General features: G+C 42.6%; 1 protein-coding gene across 1 annotated transcript in view; it reads right to left on the bottom strand.

The window, feature by feature from the left end:
• LACTB (lactamase beta) overlaps nt 1–15,940 on the bottom strand; it is a 405,242-nt gene that overhangs the window by 65,911 nt on the left and 323,391 nt on the right. The window lies entirely within an intron of this gene.

Below are 15,940 nucleotides of genomic sequence, written 5' to 3'. Positions count from 1 at the left end.
AGCTTTATTGAAGACTTCGGGCTGAAATTCGATTTGAAAATCTCAGGAGTCGGCCAACTGGCACTTGCGAACTGCTTCTGCTTCGGGCACCGCGCGGCAAGAAAGACTGGGGAAAATGGCATCGGCTGCCTCTTTTATACCCCTGTCGCACTGATGTCAGGGAAGAAGCGACAGCAACCAACGCCGGACCAAGACTTTGGAACTTGGGCCGACTGCGGAACCGCCTGACGGCAGATAACCCAAGTGTGATGACTGCAGCAGTGTAACACGATGAACATCGATTCCAAAGCAAACTAGCTTTTTGGGATTAAAAAATGATATTTTCCAATCCAATGGCCACTGTATGCTTTCTAAATATGATGGCAAATTCCAAGCAACATTGTAACAGCATTATTTTGCAGGATATTACACAATTCAGCCAGAATTCCATCACTTCCTACAGCTAATGTTTAGAAATGGAGAATTATTTCCATACGAAGGCAAAGGCCTGCTGAGTGGAAGGTTTTCTGACAGCTTCAGCTGCAATAACTTTTAATGAAATGGCAGGATAAGAGGTCACATATCAGGAGCCAGGACCAGAGGTGGAGTTGGTTGTAACCTCAGCCATGGCTTGGATAGGAAGAGTGCCCTATATTTACAGTGACTTTAGAGAATGAAATCACAATCTTCTTGCCTACCAAGAGGCATGTGACGCCAGTGCCCTGGCCCAGCAATCAAGGAGCCTCAATCCTCACCACTAACACCAGTGAGGGACGTCTCATATAGGAGGAAAGGATAACAAATACACACAGTAAAGTGCAATTTCCCTTAAGAGCACACAGAGATCACAGTCAGTCTGGGGCTGGTCGCTCCCCAGGTCCTCAATAAGGCTTCCCAGGTCCTCAATAAGGCTCCCCAATGGCACAGCTATAGGGTCCACATCTCAGCCTAGTGGACAAGCTAAAACCTCCAGCACCCTCTCTGTCCAACCAGTGCTTCGTGTCCCTGCCAGAGTAGCTGACACACAAACACACTTTGAGAAGACTTTATACAACCACGCAGACACTCCTGGGGAAGGCTGGCACAGGTTCTCCAGCTGTGCCCCTTTTTCCCCAGACTATACGGTAGTACCAGCTGCCACCACCCACTAATATTTATCAGCTACTCAAAGGCCCTTAAAAAGGTGTCCAATTATTACTGTGCACTATTATTATCCAATTGGTAGTATAGTGCAGGGCTAAAGCTATTGGAGTGGCTTTGTACAATTTTACCAAAGGCATGCAAGTACTCTAAAGAGCTTAAATTATCTGTACAAAAACAACCACAGTTGAAAGGGCTTAAAATATTTAATAGCAAATAATCAAAACACAAGACAATATTTTTACTACACAGTGCTAGTCAAGAGTTCAGAGATCATAGAGAAATACTTAAAATAATTCAGTAGTAAAATTCTGACATCACAGAAAAAACACAGTCTAATCTTTCTAGTTTCTAGCTATTTCTAAGAGAAAACACAAGTCTAAGATAAACTTACATATACAGCAAGACAGTGCTGGTGAGTTGGATGGTCAAGACAAAAATGCTCAATGCTCTCTGGTTTTTAAAATCACATTCCTGGTTCACATTACATCATTCTTCACACTTCCCTGGGTTCCCAGGCTGACAGAAACTACATTTACATTCTTCACCTCTGGCAAAAACCAGATCAATAAAGGACATTTATCCATGCAAACTCTGACCTTAAAACAATAGGCAGGATGCCTCACTCTAGACTTACTAGCTCCAAGTTTTAACATCAAAGGGTCACAGCATGCTTTACTTAGTCAGTAGAGTGCACTGCTGTTACATTTTTTTCAGTTCCCCATGTAACACTATTTTTACCATTTAAGACAACAAGCCTGTGGTTTACAGTAATACTTAAAGATGGCAGAATTATTTCCAAAATTCTATCTGGCTAGGCTGGCAGCCTTCATCTATCTTCACTCAATCTTCACATATCTCCCCCCCCCCTTGAGAATTCAAGCTAGTTTTTCAAGTGACCCTTGAGAAATGCTGCTTGAGGGAGTTATGTCTATCTGAGTGTATCTTACCCCATTCCCTGTCTTGAGACCCCATCTGCACTGGCATTGCTAATCCCACTGCGGTGATGCACGGACATATCATATGCTTGCAACCCCAGGCTCTATCTTAGCAACTTGGCATTTTGCTGGCTGGCTCTGTTTAACCATGTTAGGGAGTTGTGATCTGTCATAACAGTGAATTTCCTTCCATACAGGTAAGGCTGAAGTTTCTACAGTACCCACACTATGGCTACACATTCTTTTTCTACAACTGCATAGCATTCCTCCCTGGGTTGGAGCCTACAACTGAGATAAACCACTGGGTGCTCTTCCCCCTCTAAAGAAATCTGGCTAAGTACAGCCCCCAACCCATGGTTCGAAGCATCCACCTGCACAACAAATTCTTTGCTGTAATCTGGACTGGCTAACACAGGGTTTTTTCCCCAAAGCTTCTTTAGGTTTCTGGAATGCCTGCTCACATGCTGGGGTCCACACTCCCTTATCTGGCCTGTTCTTCCTTGTCAGGTCTGTGAGGGGAGCAGCTATGGTACTATAACTGGAGATGAATTTTCTGTAGTACCCTGCTGTCCCTAAAAATGCCCTCACCTGCTTTTTAGTAACAGGTGCTGGCCATGCCTGAATGGCTTCCACTTTGGCAGATTCTGGCCTTATCTTACCACTCCCCACTCTATGTTCTAGGTAGGAAACCTCTGCCATACCTACCTGACATTTGCTCGGATTAATGGTCAACCCTGCCCTCTGTAGTCTGCCCAGCACCGCCCTGACATATTGAAGGTGATCTTGCCAGGAATGGCTGTAGATGGCAATATCATCTAGGTAAGCAAGGGCAAACCCTCCTGCTCCTGCTGTGATATGATCTACCAGCATCTGGAAAGTTGCTGGGGCATTCTTCATACAAAAGGGCATCTTTGTGAACTCATACAAGCCAAAAGGAGTCACAAAGGCTGACTTCCCTCTAGCACTGGGAGTCAAGGGCATCTGCCAGTAACCCTTGATAAGATCGATAGTTGTAAGATACTTAGCCCCACCTAGCTGCTCTAAGGCCTCATCTGTCCTAGGCATGGGATAAGAATCTGACTCTGTGTGACTATTTAATTTCCTGTAGTCCACACACAACCTGGTGCTGCCATTCTTCTTTGGCACCAGCACCACTGGGGAGGCTCAGGGACTGGTGGACTCTTGAATCACCCTTAATTCCAACATCTCCTGTACCTCCTCCCTCAGAGTCTGTTTGACTCTCTCATGCACTCTATAAGGGGCCTGCCTAACAGGCCTTTGGGGTCCTTTATCCACCTGGTGCTGCCCCAGGTGGGTGCACCCTGATTTCCCAGTGAACATGTCCCCAAATTCCTGCAACACTGCTCGGATTTCTCGGACCTGGGTAGAAGATAGCTGCTGGAACATTGCTATCCCTTCCAATGAGGTGTCAGTCCGAGCCTCACTGAGATCAGTCACCAGATCTCCCTCAGACTCCTCCTGAAATCTACTGCAAATGCTCAGCACAAGGGCCTCCCTATCATGGTAATGTTTCAGCATGTTAACATGGTACAATTTGTGCGCCTGCCTTCTGCCTAGCAGTTCCACCATGTAGTTAACATCACTTAACTTTCTTACCACCTTGTACGGTCCCTCCTAAGCTGCTTGAAGCTTGTGTCTGACAGGAATAAGAACCATTACCTGCTGCCCCACAGCATACTCTCTAGCTCGAGCATTCCTGTCATACCACACCCTTTTCTGTTGTTTGGGTTCTGCCAGGTTCTCCTGGGCCACGCCCATGAGTTCCTTGAAGTTTAGGACATATGCCACAACAGACTCCTTGTGAGACTTGCACTCACCTTTCCACTCATCTCAAATTAAATCTAGAAGTCCCCTCACCCTATGCCCATACAGCAACTCAAAGGGTGAAAAACCTGTGGATTCCTGGGGAACCTCTCTGCAAGCAAACAACAGATGGGGCAAATATTTGTCCCACTCCCTATTAAACTGATTTGCAAATGCCCGTAGCATGGACTTGATTGTAGAGTTTAACCTCTCAACAAGGCCATTAGTCTGGGGATGGTTGGGGGTGGTCTTCATGTGCTTCACCCCATAGGACTTCCACAGACAAGCCAGCAGGTCTGACATGAAATTGGCACCTCTGTCAGTCAGTATTTCTTTTGGGGAAACCTACCCTGCTTAAAATCTCTAACAACGTATTTGCCACCTTCTCTGCCTCCATGGAGGACAAAGCCACTGCCTCAGGGTCTAATGTAGCATAATCTACTACCACTAGGATATACTTCCCTGTGGAACCTGGGGTACTCAGAGGACCCACAATATCCCTAGCTAGCCTCTGAAATGGCTCCTCAATCACAGGCAAAGGGATCAAAGGAGCTCTCACCTTGTCTCCTGCCTTGCCTACCTTTTGGCACTGCTCACAGGTCCTGCAGTACCCTGTTACATCTCTGGAAATTCCACGCCAGTAGAAGTTCTGCATAATACGTCTCTTTGTACGTTTTATGCCCATATGACCTGCAAAGGGAGTATCATGTGCTATTGCTAGAAGCACCAGACAGTAGGCTCTAGGCACTACCAAATGATGTACTCTCTCAACTTCTAGCCCTCCCTCAGGGGTCCACTGTCTGTATAGTAACCCTTTGTCCCAGTATACAGATTCCCCCTTGAGAATCAGGTCCCTCCCTAGCTACCTGCCTCAGGCCTTGCAATGTAGGGTCTAAGAGCTGAGCCTGTCTCAACTCTCTTCTTGTAACCCTTCCCAGCTCCCCTTCCACAGGAAGTCTGGCATCCTCTGACAGTGGTGCCTGTCAGGCTCGGTACTACTACTCACCTCTACCTTTGCAGTCACTCTGTCCAAGGGAACATCAGTACCCACAAGCAGCTGTGGCTCACCTTCAGTCTCACTGCTACCGGGTCACTCCCTCCCAGAATTAACCACCTCACCAGTCCTGGCTGCAAGTATGCAGTCTGTCTTGGTCACCCCCAGGCTATCAGACCCACATGCTTGTCTCCTAGCCTGACTGCGTGTAACTGCACAAACACATGATACTGCCTCATCCAAATCCTCCCCTATCAGGACATCTGCAGGATGGTAGTTTGGTACCCTTGTTATCCCAAGACAACCTACTATTGGCATTTTCTCTTTCCCACTTACTGGCTCCCTCACCTTTTGTTCCCCACTTTGCTTCCGTGGACACCTGTATGCCACATGGCCTCACTGGTTGTATTCAAAACATGTAACCCTAGCTACTGGATGTGTACCTGGACTAGTGGCTTCCCCTGCTACTGGCAGATTCTGTTGGGGCAGTTTGTACTGCCCACCCTGGGTTCCTTTAGACCCATGAGCAGTACTGGGGGGCCCTTTCCTGTGTAGGGCTGCTCTGCTTGCTGGGTATAGGTCTCCCTTCTTCCCCAACTCATCTGAAGTAGCATATTGTCTATCAGCTAACCAGATCCTCACGTCCTCAGGCAAAGTGCTAAGGGCTTGTTCCCTCAACAAAAGGTCTGCCAGCCCTTAAAAAGTGGTGACCTGACATCCACTCACTCACCTATGGAAATAAGTGCTCAGTTCAGCAACATATTCACACACACTTTCATCTGCCTTGCGTCTATGCTCAGAAAACTTTTTCCTATACGTTTCAGGTGTTTGCTTAAACAATTCTTACAAGTGATTTTTAACAGCAATATAATCAAAACATGCAATGTCAGACATTTTTGACAAAACAGTTACAGCTTTACCATGGGGTAAGGGGGTCAGGAACCCTACCCAGAGCCTTTGGTCAACACCATACTGCTTGCATACCCTCTCAAACATACGAATGAAACTATCAAAAGAATTCCCCTCTTTAAACTGCGGAAGAAATTTATTGACCTTTTGTGCTTCTGGGGCTCAGTTACTCCCTTCCCCATTACCTCAATGACTCTGGCGAAGAGTCAGCATCATCTCCTCATGCTGCCTCTGCCTCTCCTTTTCCTCAGCTTCAAGGCGTAGCGGTTTCTCATTCTCCTCAGCCTGCAAACCTTGCAGTTTCTCCTTGTCCTCACTCTCTAGAGGCCTTACTCTCTCAGCTGCTTCTAATTCTAAATGCCTGGCCTCCAACTCAAGTCTCTTTAGCTCCAGGTGGATTTTTAAGTCCTCTGCAGAAAGGTTGAGCTGTCCATTCTCCGAGGGTATTACATCTCCACTGCCAGTCTGATTGTCCTCCTGGTTGCTGTTTTCTGATGCAGCTGTAACCAAGGCTGCAATCAGGTCTGCCTTAGTCAGGTTTCCATACACCAGTTCCCTAGCCTGGCATATCTCTGCCAGCTGGCTCCTTGTCAGCTTTCCATACTCCTCTGCTGACATGCTGCCTGCTCACCATGACTAACTAAGCTAACAAAAGAAATAAAACAGTTGTGATTTGAACTCTAAGTATTCACTGCATGGCTGATTTAGAGTACAAAACACCTTCAGAGCTCACTGTACACCAGCTACAGGAATTCACTCTACCCACACCACTAAAAGCCAATTAGCATTTGTCAACCAATTAATATGTGGTGTGGATATCCCACCATTGCCAAACAATTAATATGTGACCCCCGTGCCCTGCAAGGAGCCTCAATCCTTACCACAAACACCAGTGAGGGGCTTCTCATATAGGAGGAAAGGATAACAAATACACACAATAAAGGGCAATTTCCCTTAAGAGCACACAGACATCATAGTTAGTCAGGGGCTGGTTGCTCCCTTGCTTTCCAGGTCCCTATAAGACTCCCCACTGGCACAGCTACAGGATCCACTTCTCAGCCTAGCGGGCAAGCTAAAACCTTCAGCACCCTCTCTGTCCAACCAGTGCTTCGTGTCCCTGCCCAAGTAGCTGACACACACACACACACACACACACACACACACACACACACACACACTTTGAGAAGAGTTTATACAACCACACAGACACTCCTGGGGAAGGATGGCACAGGTTCTCTAGCTGTGCCCCTTTTATTTATTTTATTTTATTTATTTTACATTTGTTGACCGGGCTAGTCTGGCTGGATACATGTCCATTTTCAGCAGAGGCCCGAGGAGAAAAGCTCCACTATATACTAGTACATTACATAAAAATTGACTACTATAAGATATAGCCAAATAAGAATTACAGAAACAAAATGAATGAAAGATACTCTCAAAGTGAAAGCAATTTTAAAATATACAGTTCTTAAATAGCAACAATTGTACAGAATATGTAGATACTTAAATCTCTAAAAATAATAGGATCAGAACTGGAATAAGGTAGAGATGAAAAGAGTGGAGGAGAAACAGAGTGAGAGAAGATGGTTAGTCAAGTGTATAGCAGGAACAAAGCCAGTGATTTTGGAAGTACAGTTTAATTTTCTGTTTGAAAAGTGGCAAAGATGTAGTCAGAGTTATGTCACTAGGTAAGAGATTCCAACTTCTACCTACTGTGTTAGTGAAAAGAGAATCACCCGCTGTGTTGTTTGACTTTATAGATCTGGCCATGAGTTTACTACAGGAGTGAAGTGAGTTAAGATTGTTGTAAGGGATTAAAAGTTGAGAGAGTATTGGGGTGTCAGGTAGGTGTAATATTTTATGGGCAATAGTGAGTTGAGGAATTATAAGGTAGTTTTGGAATTCAAGCCAGCCTATTAGTTTTAAGTTTATACAATTGTGGGTCCTAAAGGGGTTACTAGTGGCGAAGCGAGCAATGTTGTTATAGCAAGTTGCAAGTTTGTTAAGATTAACTTTCTTGAGGTCTGTATAAATAGGGGAGGCATATAGGAGAGTTGATAAAAGATGAGATTGTGCAATCTTGGTTCTAGTTGCTGGGGTTAGGAAAAGGTTTAATTCGATATAGGGATCCTATTTTTCTGTTAACTAACTTGATGTTGTTGTTAATGTGCTGATCGAAGGAGAGATTATTGTCAATGGTTATTCCTAACAGTTTTGTAGTTGGATCAGGTGAGATGATAGTTCCATTATTTGAGGAGATGGTAAAGTTTAAAAGGGGGGACCGAGAGGTGGGGGAGAAAAGGAGGAGTTTTGTTTTTTTGGCATTTAGTAGGAGAAACCGTATAGAAAACCATGTTTCTACAGTATTAAAGATATTTTGGGTCAGTGAGATCAGTTCTGTAGTGGATGGTGCAGAACAAATAAGGGTCGAGTTGTCTGCATATTGTATGCAGGTTGCTTGAGGGATTGCAGTCTGAAGATCGTTAATAAAGAGGGAGAAGAGAAGTGGACCAAGAATGGAGCCCTGGGGAACTCCGATGGAAATGGGCAAGAGTGATGAGATGTGGTTTTCTCATAGTACTGCTTGTTGTCTGTTGCTGAGATAAGATCTAAACCAATTAATGGCGAGGTTATCACAAGACAGAGATTCAAGAATGTTAATTAAGAGAGAGTGGTTGACCATGTCGAAAGCTTTAGAGAGATCAATGAAAAGAGCGGAAGAGAGAATATTGTTGTTGTGATTCTTGTTGATAGTATCTACAAAGGAAAGAAGGGCAGTGGTTTTACTGTGATGAGGTCTAAAGCCATGCTGACAGTTTGCTATTATGTTGTGAAGAGAGAGATAGTGCACAAGTTGCTGATGAATACATTTCTCCATGATTTTTGCTAGGGGTGAGAGAAGGGCAATTGGTCTAAAGTTGGAATAGTCAATGGAGTTACCACCTTTATGTAGTGGGATAATATAAGAGACTTTCCAGATGTCAGGGATGGTCCCCTCTTGGATAGTTCTGTTTATGAGTATGGATATAGGGTATGCAATTTCTTTGGCAGCTTTCTGAAGGTAAAGAGAAGGGAGCTTGTCAGCAGAAGGGGTACAAGGTTTCAGTTTGTGAATGAGTCTGTAGATGAAGGAAGTAGATATAGGTTTTAGAGAGAAGTTATATGAGGAATTAGCTATGTTAGTTGGAGTGTAAGAGTTGTTGGTGTTCATTTGTTTGGCTAGGGATTGAATAGTTTCAGAAAAAAAAAAAGAGTTGAAAGCATTTGCAGTTTGGAGAGGGGTTTCTGGGTCAGCATTTAGTGGGGAAGGAGTTTTGGCTATTCCTGGGGAAAGGAGTCTATTTACTGATAACCAGAATTGTCTAGAATTGTTAAGATGAGTTTCCTGAAGTTCACAGTAGAATTTTTTCTTGTCAGAGATTATTGATTTCTTAGCCAGATTTCTAAGCTGGCGGAAATGAAGAAAATCAGGGTTGTTTCTATAGCATCTCCATTTAGTCCATACTTTATTTCTAGCAAGAATGAGTTTTTTTAGTATCATTGGAAAGCCATGGGGCTGTTTTAGTCTTCATTCTAATGGAACGCTCTGGAGCATGTATATCAAGTATGGATAAGAAGGTAGTATTAAAGAATAAGACTGCCTCCTCAAGAGGAAGTGATTTTAAGCAATTCCAATTGCATGCACTTCTTTTTCCCCAGACTATACGGTAGTACCAGCTGCCACCATCCACTAATATTTATCAGCTACTCAAAGGTCCTTAAAAGGGTGTCCAATTATTACTGTGCAATATTATTATGCAATCGTAGTATAGCCCAGGGCTAAAGCTATTGGAGTGGCTTTATACAATTTTACCAAAGGCATGCAAGTACTCTAAAGAGCTTAAATTATCTCTACAAAAACAGCCACATTTGAAAGTGTTTAAAAATATCTAATAACAAATGGTCAAGACACAAGACAATACTTTTTACTACACAGTGCTAGTCAAGAGTTCAGAGATCACAGATAAATACTTAAAATAATTCAGTAGTACAGTTCTGACATTACAGAAAACACTTGGTCTAATCTTTCTAGTTTCTAGCTATTTCTAAGAGAAAACACAAGTCTAAGATAAACTTACATACAGAGCAATATAGTGCTGGTGAGTTGGATGGTCAAAACAAAAATGCTCAATGATCTCTGTTTTTAAAATCACATTCCTGGTTCACATTACATCATTCTTCACACTTCCCTGGGTTCCCAGGCTGACAGAAACTACATTTACATTCTTCACCTCTGGGTGGAAACCAGATCAATAAAGGACATTTATGCAAGCAAATTCTGGCCATTAACTCTGGCCTTAAAACAATAGACAGGATGCCTCACTCTAGACTTACTGGCTCTGAGTTTTAACTTTAAAGGGTCACAACATGCTTTAATTGGACAGCAGAGTGCACTGTTGCTACATTTCTTTCAGTTCCACATGTAGCACTATTTTTACAATATAAGACAACAAGCCTGCGGTTTACATTAATGCTTACACTTGACATAATTAGCTCCAAAATTCTATCTGGCTAGGCTGGCAGCCTTCATCTATCTTCACCCAATCTTCACAAGGCACACAATTTTTTTTCTTCTTCTTTCATTCCTGAATTCTAAAATAAAACATGGAATCGGAGGGAATGATAGGAAGGAGTACAGAAATTGTCTGTGCCACCTGATACACAATGCTTACCCTGCTATTTCACTCCACATCCTGCTGCACTAGACAGAGGAAGGGAGAATATTATCTTGAATGTCAGAGACTTCTCTATGGATGTCCCCATATCCAAAAGAGACTGAACAGACAGGGCCCCTGAATCCACGACCAGTTCAATCTCCTCCCTAGTCCTACTCCAAATGGGGGACGACCTCTTTACCACTTTTGAAAGCAGTCTATGTGACAAAATCCATTCAACTGTCCATCCTTCCCTCACTCCCTTCTAAAACAGAAATAGGCAAGAGTAAAATGCCAACTGGGGGACTGTTTTTATGCTTCTTTTTGAAAGCAATGTCTTAGCTTTTCTCAAGAACTCTACAAAAACCACTTGGTGACTCAGCTCAGATTTCTGGGGAATAACCTAAGACTTCCAAGATATGGCCAGGGTTGACTATATCTAGAATACAACAGCCCTTTGATAGCTCCCCATGTCAAAGCAAACTCAGACTCCACCCCCATGAGAAGCCCCAAGTCTATACAGAATACCACTGTCAAACATATCACAGGCAGTATTATAACAAACTTTACATTAGACATTAACTGATAAACAACTGGCTAAGTAATTGGTGTCACTCTAAGGGGATCCATTTTTTGTTGTTCTGGGAAGAAACTGTAGATCAGACTTTGTTTCGAGAGTGATGACTTACTCCTCTCATACAAACCAGGTTTTCTACATACTGGCTAACATTTTTTTCTGCCCCCATAGTGCCTTTTTTAGGCAGAGTTCCCTACTGCACATTCTTAGACTGCAAACTCAAACTCAATATTCAGACATGGTGGCACTACTCAGTGCTAGGAGTCTAAAAAAGAAAGATACAAAATTTGAGGCCCTCCTGCAACGCATTCATATCTGTCTGGTAACTAAAATACATTTTCATTGCAATGACAATATTTCCCTATATATCAGGGCTTAACCAGCATCACACCTTCAGGTCCTTAGGTAACTGCAAGTGAGTATCTGTATTTGTCAGAAATAACATGACCTCATTTATAATTGCATATGACCCTAAATGAGCTCCTGAAACTCCGTACTTCTTCTTTTGGCTTTTTCCTAGTTAGGGGTCGCCACAGCGGATCATCTGTCCGCTCACGACTGACAGTGGAGTTTTACAGTGTCGAGTTGCCAGCCCGGCACCCAACCTTCCACAGAAGGCACACAAACGCACACACTCACACCTAGGGCCAAATTAGAGTGTCCAATCCACCTACTGCATGTCTTTGGGATGTGGGAGGAAACCGGAGCACCCAGCGGAAACCTACACGACCACAGGGAGGACATGCAGACTCTGCACAGAAGGCATCCAGCCGAGAATTGAACCGGAGAACCTCTTGCTGTGAAGCGGCAATGCTAACCGCTGCAACACCGCTCTCCTGGAACTCCATACTACCCTTTACAAATCCAACCATTACTTCACTGCTAGCTACAGGTCCCCAGCAGTGTCTCGCAAAGGTCACAGAAATTATCTTAATACCTTTGAGAAGTTAAATATCACACCAAATATCTTCTTGTGAAGAGACTTCAACTATCCTAAGATGAAGACACTTACATTGCTAAAATGGGTATGTTTAACACTTCCTAGACTGTATGTCAATGTACTAGAGCAATTTTTAAAACTACTCACTTCCCTGACCTAGCCCATACCAACCTAGACTCCACAAGTACCCGACCCCACATCTCTTCATCCCTGGTTAAATATGACTGCAAATCAGTAGTCATCTATCAAGCCTAATGGTTGTACCCCACCAACAAATCTTCTTCAGGAACTTCTTCAGGGAAAAACCTACATAAGACCTACAAAGAATTTTCAAAATGCCCCACTCAAATGGACCCAACAGAAAAGACAGTCGCATTTATCCCCAATATTTAACAGAACCTAAACAGCTGCACATAAAAGCCTGTACCCACCTGTCCTATATATAATATTCAATTCAGGAATAAACTTCTGTGGTAGAACTCCAGAAATGAAGTGTATAACAAAAAAGGAAAATAATGAAAAGCTGTAAGAAATCTCCATCCCCATAACTCAAAACCACAGTGAAACACGCCAGCAAGGAAGGTACAGTTTTGTAAAATCTTGCCATAACAGTACATTTCCTTCCCTTCACTGTTGCAGTATTCCTTTCAGCAAGGATCCCTTGTCTAGGGCAGCCCAATGTCTGGTCAGTATACAAAAGCCTTAGGTTGTAATAAGGACGTCATATGTTACACATATGCTCCCCACGCATGGCGTAGGGCATAAATGGGATGTACGGACATACCATCCTCAGAACTGAAAAGTCCCAGGAGGAACAACAGTCCAAGGAGAAAACAGGAACAAATGCATCCAGAAGAAACAAACGGGGAGTTAGAAGGGAATGGATACTGCAACAGTAAAGAGAAGGAGATGTACTACTATTACGGTAAGATTTTACATAACTGTACTATGCCCTTCTATATCACTGTTGCAGTCAGTATTCCTTACAGTAGGGAGAGTACAAACGCTCATGAGGAAAGGTGGGAGGAGGAAGGTCCAGAAGAGCCTTCAAGAAAGCCATGCAGGATAGCCCTGGCAAATCACAAATTTACAACAGGATTATCATGTATGGCTTTGCTTTACTTGAGTGGTGAGCGCTACTAAGTGCTTACAAAGAGCAGCAAGAACTCATGCTTACTTAAAGCTGTATATAGTTCAGAATCTTATAGTTCTTGTGATCACTTCCTTAGTACTGTCCTTATATTCTTATTATTCTTTCTAAAACACAGATAGGCCTGAACTTGACATACAATGTCAAAACATTTCACAGGCAGTACTGACGCAAAAAAATATATATATTCCATTAGTCCAGTAGTTATTCAGGTTTCTAATAGACTGAGTAACAGGCCTTTGAAACGCACATTAACAACAGTAAATAATGCAATCACTTGAAAAAAAATCACTTAAAGTGTTTACAAAAGAAATGAGTACGATATGAGGAATTTAGGAAGCTAGCAATTCGGTCATGCACAGGATGATTTTGATTGCAGATGAGAAAACATATGTAACTACACACCTTTAACAAAAGAATGAGTTTAAACAGAAGTGCATATCAGCTATATTTTAAAAATTACTTTTCTCCACTATGCATGCCAATCATCAAATCACTGCTATGGTTGCTATCACCTGTTCATTCGCCTTTATGGAGCAAGAATGTGACCACAGTGTGTCAGTCGTCAGTGTTTTGTCCTCAAATTCTAATATTCTTGCAGGGCATGCTCAAAACATTCCAAAGGATAGGTGTGCAATAGGGAGGTGAATGGGTTTCTAATCTACATCTCTGAATAACTACATCCATACCACCACCCACATCTTGTAAGCAGAAGCCTTCATCCATCTTTAGTCTCTGGCAGGATTCTAGGCAGAATGCTTGTCCTGGACATAAACATATCCAACCATCCACCCAGGAAGAGACAAGCAGTCTTCACCTTCTCCCTCTGCAGCAGGGGCCTCTAGTGCCCAATCATGAAGTAAACCATCTGGAACGTTGCCAGGGCTCTGTCCCTCTATTCCATGGAGTACCACAGGACAGCTTTCTTAACTCGAGTCCAGCAAGTTGTGCCACTAATGCAATATGGCAGATTGTTCCACAGAGTGGGAAGTACACACTTAGGAGACCTATCATCTGACTTACAGGTGGTTCTGGTAATATTCAAGTACACACTTTTGATTACCTAAGCTGCCAAGATGGGATAAGCCAATAAACAAGTGAAGCAAATCAGGAGACACGTTTTTGTGTACTAGTATTTAACTAAAAAGGACCTTCTGATACAGTAACTGAAGAGAAGCAGGCCTTAAAGTAACTGCAGTGTCCACATTTGAGTTCAGCAAGAAAGTATAACCAGGTACATGCATTAGCGTACCATTCATGTCACTCACCATCTCCCAAAGTTTTGCAGGATTTTTAAAGTTACTTTTAGTACTGAAGTACAGTGCTATTGTCTTCCTAGCCTTAGCTGTACTTGACATTTACTTCCTACAGACTGGTAGAGGTTCTTGTGAGACTCTTCTCCATTAAAATTTGCACATTCTCTCAAAGATTTACAGTTTTTTAATAAATCAAGGGATCAGTTCCTCTCTGTATAGCACCAGACTTGCATGGGCACATTTTTCAAGAGACTTAGTAGTAGGCTATAAAATAGATGAACTGCATCATCTGCTCTGGGTATCTGAGGCAGAATACCATAATAATATGCATTCAGATCAATATCTGCTATAAAGACAGTTTGTAATGACAATAAATTTAGTGGGATAATTTGGCTAGACACCATATATAGGAAGGTTGTCACTTGGGTGCTTAGTTAATGTGCAAACAACCATAAATTTGCTAGAACCCTTAGTCACAATCCTGTCTTGTATGTTCTCTCATTTTATGGTTTAAAATTATAGTAGATGATACACGAGCAATGTAAAACGAAATGCGTTACCCCTACTCCCACTTCCTTGGTTCAGAGAATGTTGCTAAGGGATGTTAAAATCAACTAACAATACAAAATTTGGGGCACAGCATTAAAATAATGAATTACACTGTTTGAGCTGCTTCTTGACATAGCAATAAAGGGAAAATTTGGTGCCTAAGCAGGACAATTTGATTATCTTACCAGGACTTTGCATTGGGTACTTTGACAAAAAACAAGATCTTTCATTAAAATCAATTATGATTTAAACACATAATTCTTACATAAATTAAGTAACCTGTGCTATCGATTACTAAATATAACAACCACCCTTCTCGGTTTTCAAGCCAACAGTTGTTTTTTTTCCCACATCACAATTTCAGCTCACTAGTATGGACAACCTTACCTGCAAGGCCATGCTGAAACACAGATCCAAGACCACAAAAACCTACACTAACAAGACTAGTCTGCTACTGTCCCAGTGCTTAAAGGAGGCTCAGAGTTGCAAAGTCCCACCATGTGTGATAACCTGGAAAAATCAATTTTAATCCTACAGGCTCTGCTGAGGAAAGTTTCAGCTAGGAAGCCTTGGTTGCAATAGAAAATTGATTTGATCCAATGCAGCAAGAACATGATGGGCAGATGAAGATCTCTAACTTGGACCCACAAATGCAGCAAATGAAGATGGCACTTCTTGTACATCAATGGAGAAAATACATGGGATCCACTCAAAGATTCTTCATACAAAACAGAGACCTAAGAAGTGACTTCCATGAGTGGGCAGTCATCCATTATTTGTATGCAAATTCCATTACACTAACACTTCAGCTTACACTAGTAGTACAGCAATCACTCTGTGATCCAGTGCACAAGCAGCTTTTCTTACTACTGGCAGCTGGGAGAGACCTTTGACTGTTTCTTTCTTCACTCATAAGGAGCTACATTATACATACACAGATATATGTATATACATATTTTTGTCTTTGCTCGACCTTACAGCTGTTATTCC

Source organism: Protopterus annectens, chromosome 7.part0 (genome assembly GCF_019279795.1).
Source record: "Protopterus annectens isolate FY-2018-M chromosome 7.part0, PAN1.0, whole genome shotgun sequence".
NCBI lineage: Eukaryota > Metazoa > Chordata > Ceratodontiformes > Protopteridae > Protopterus > Protopterus annectens.
This window is presented reverse-complemented; position numbering and strand designations above follow the sequence as displayed.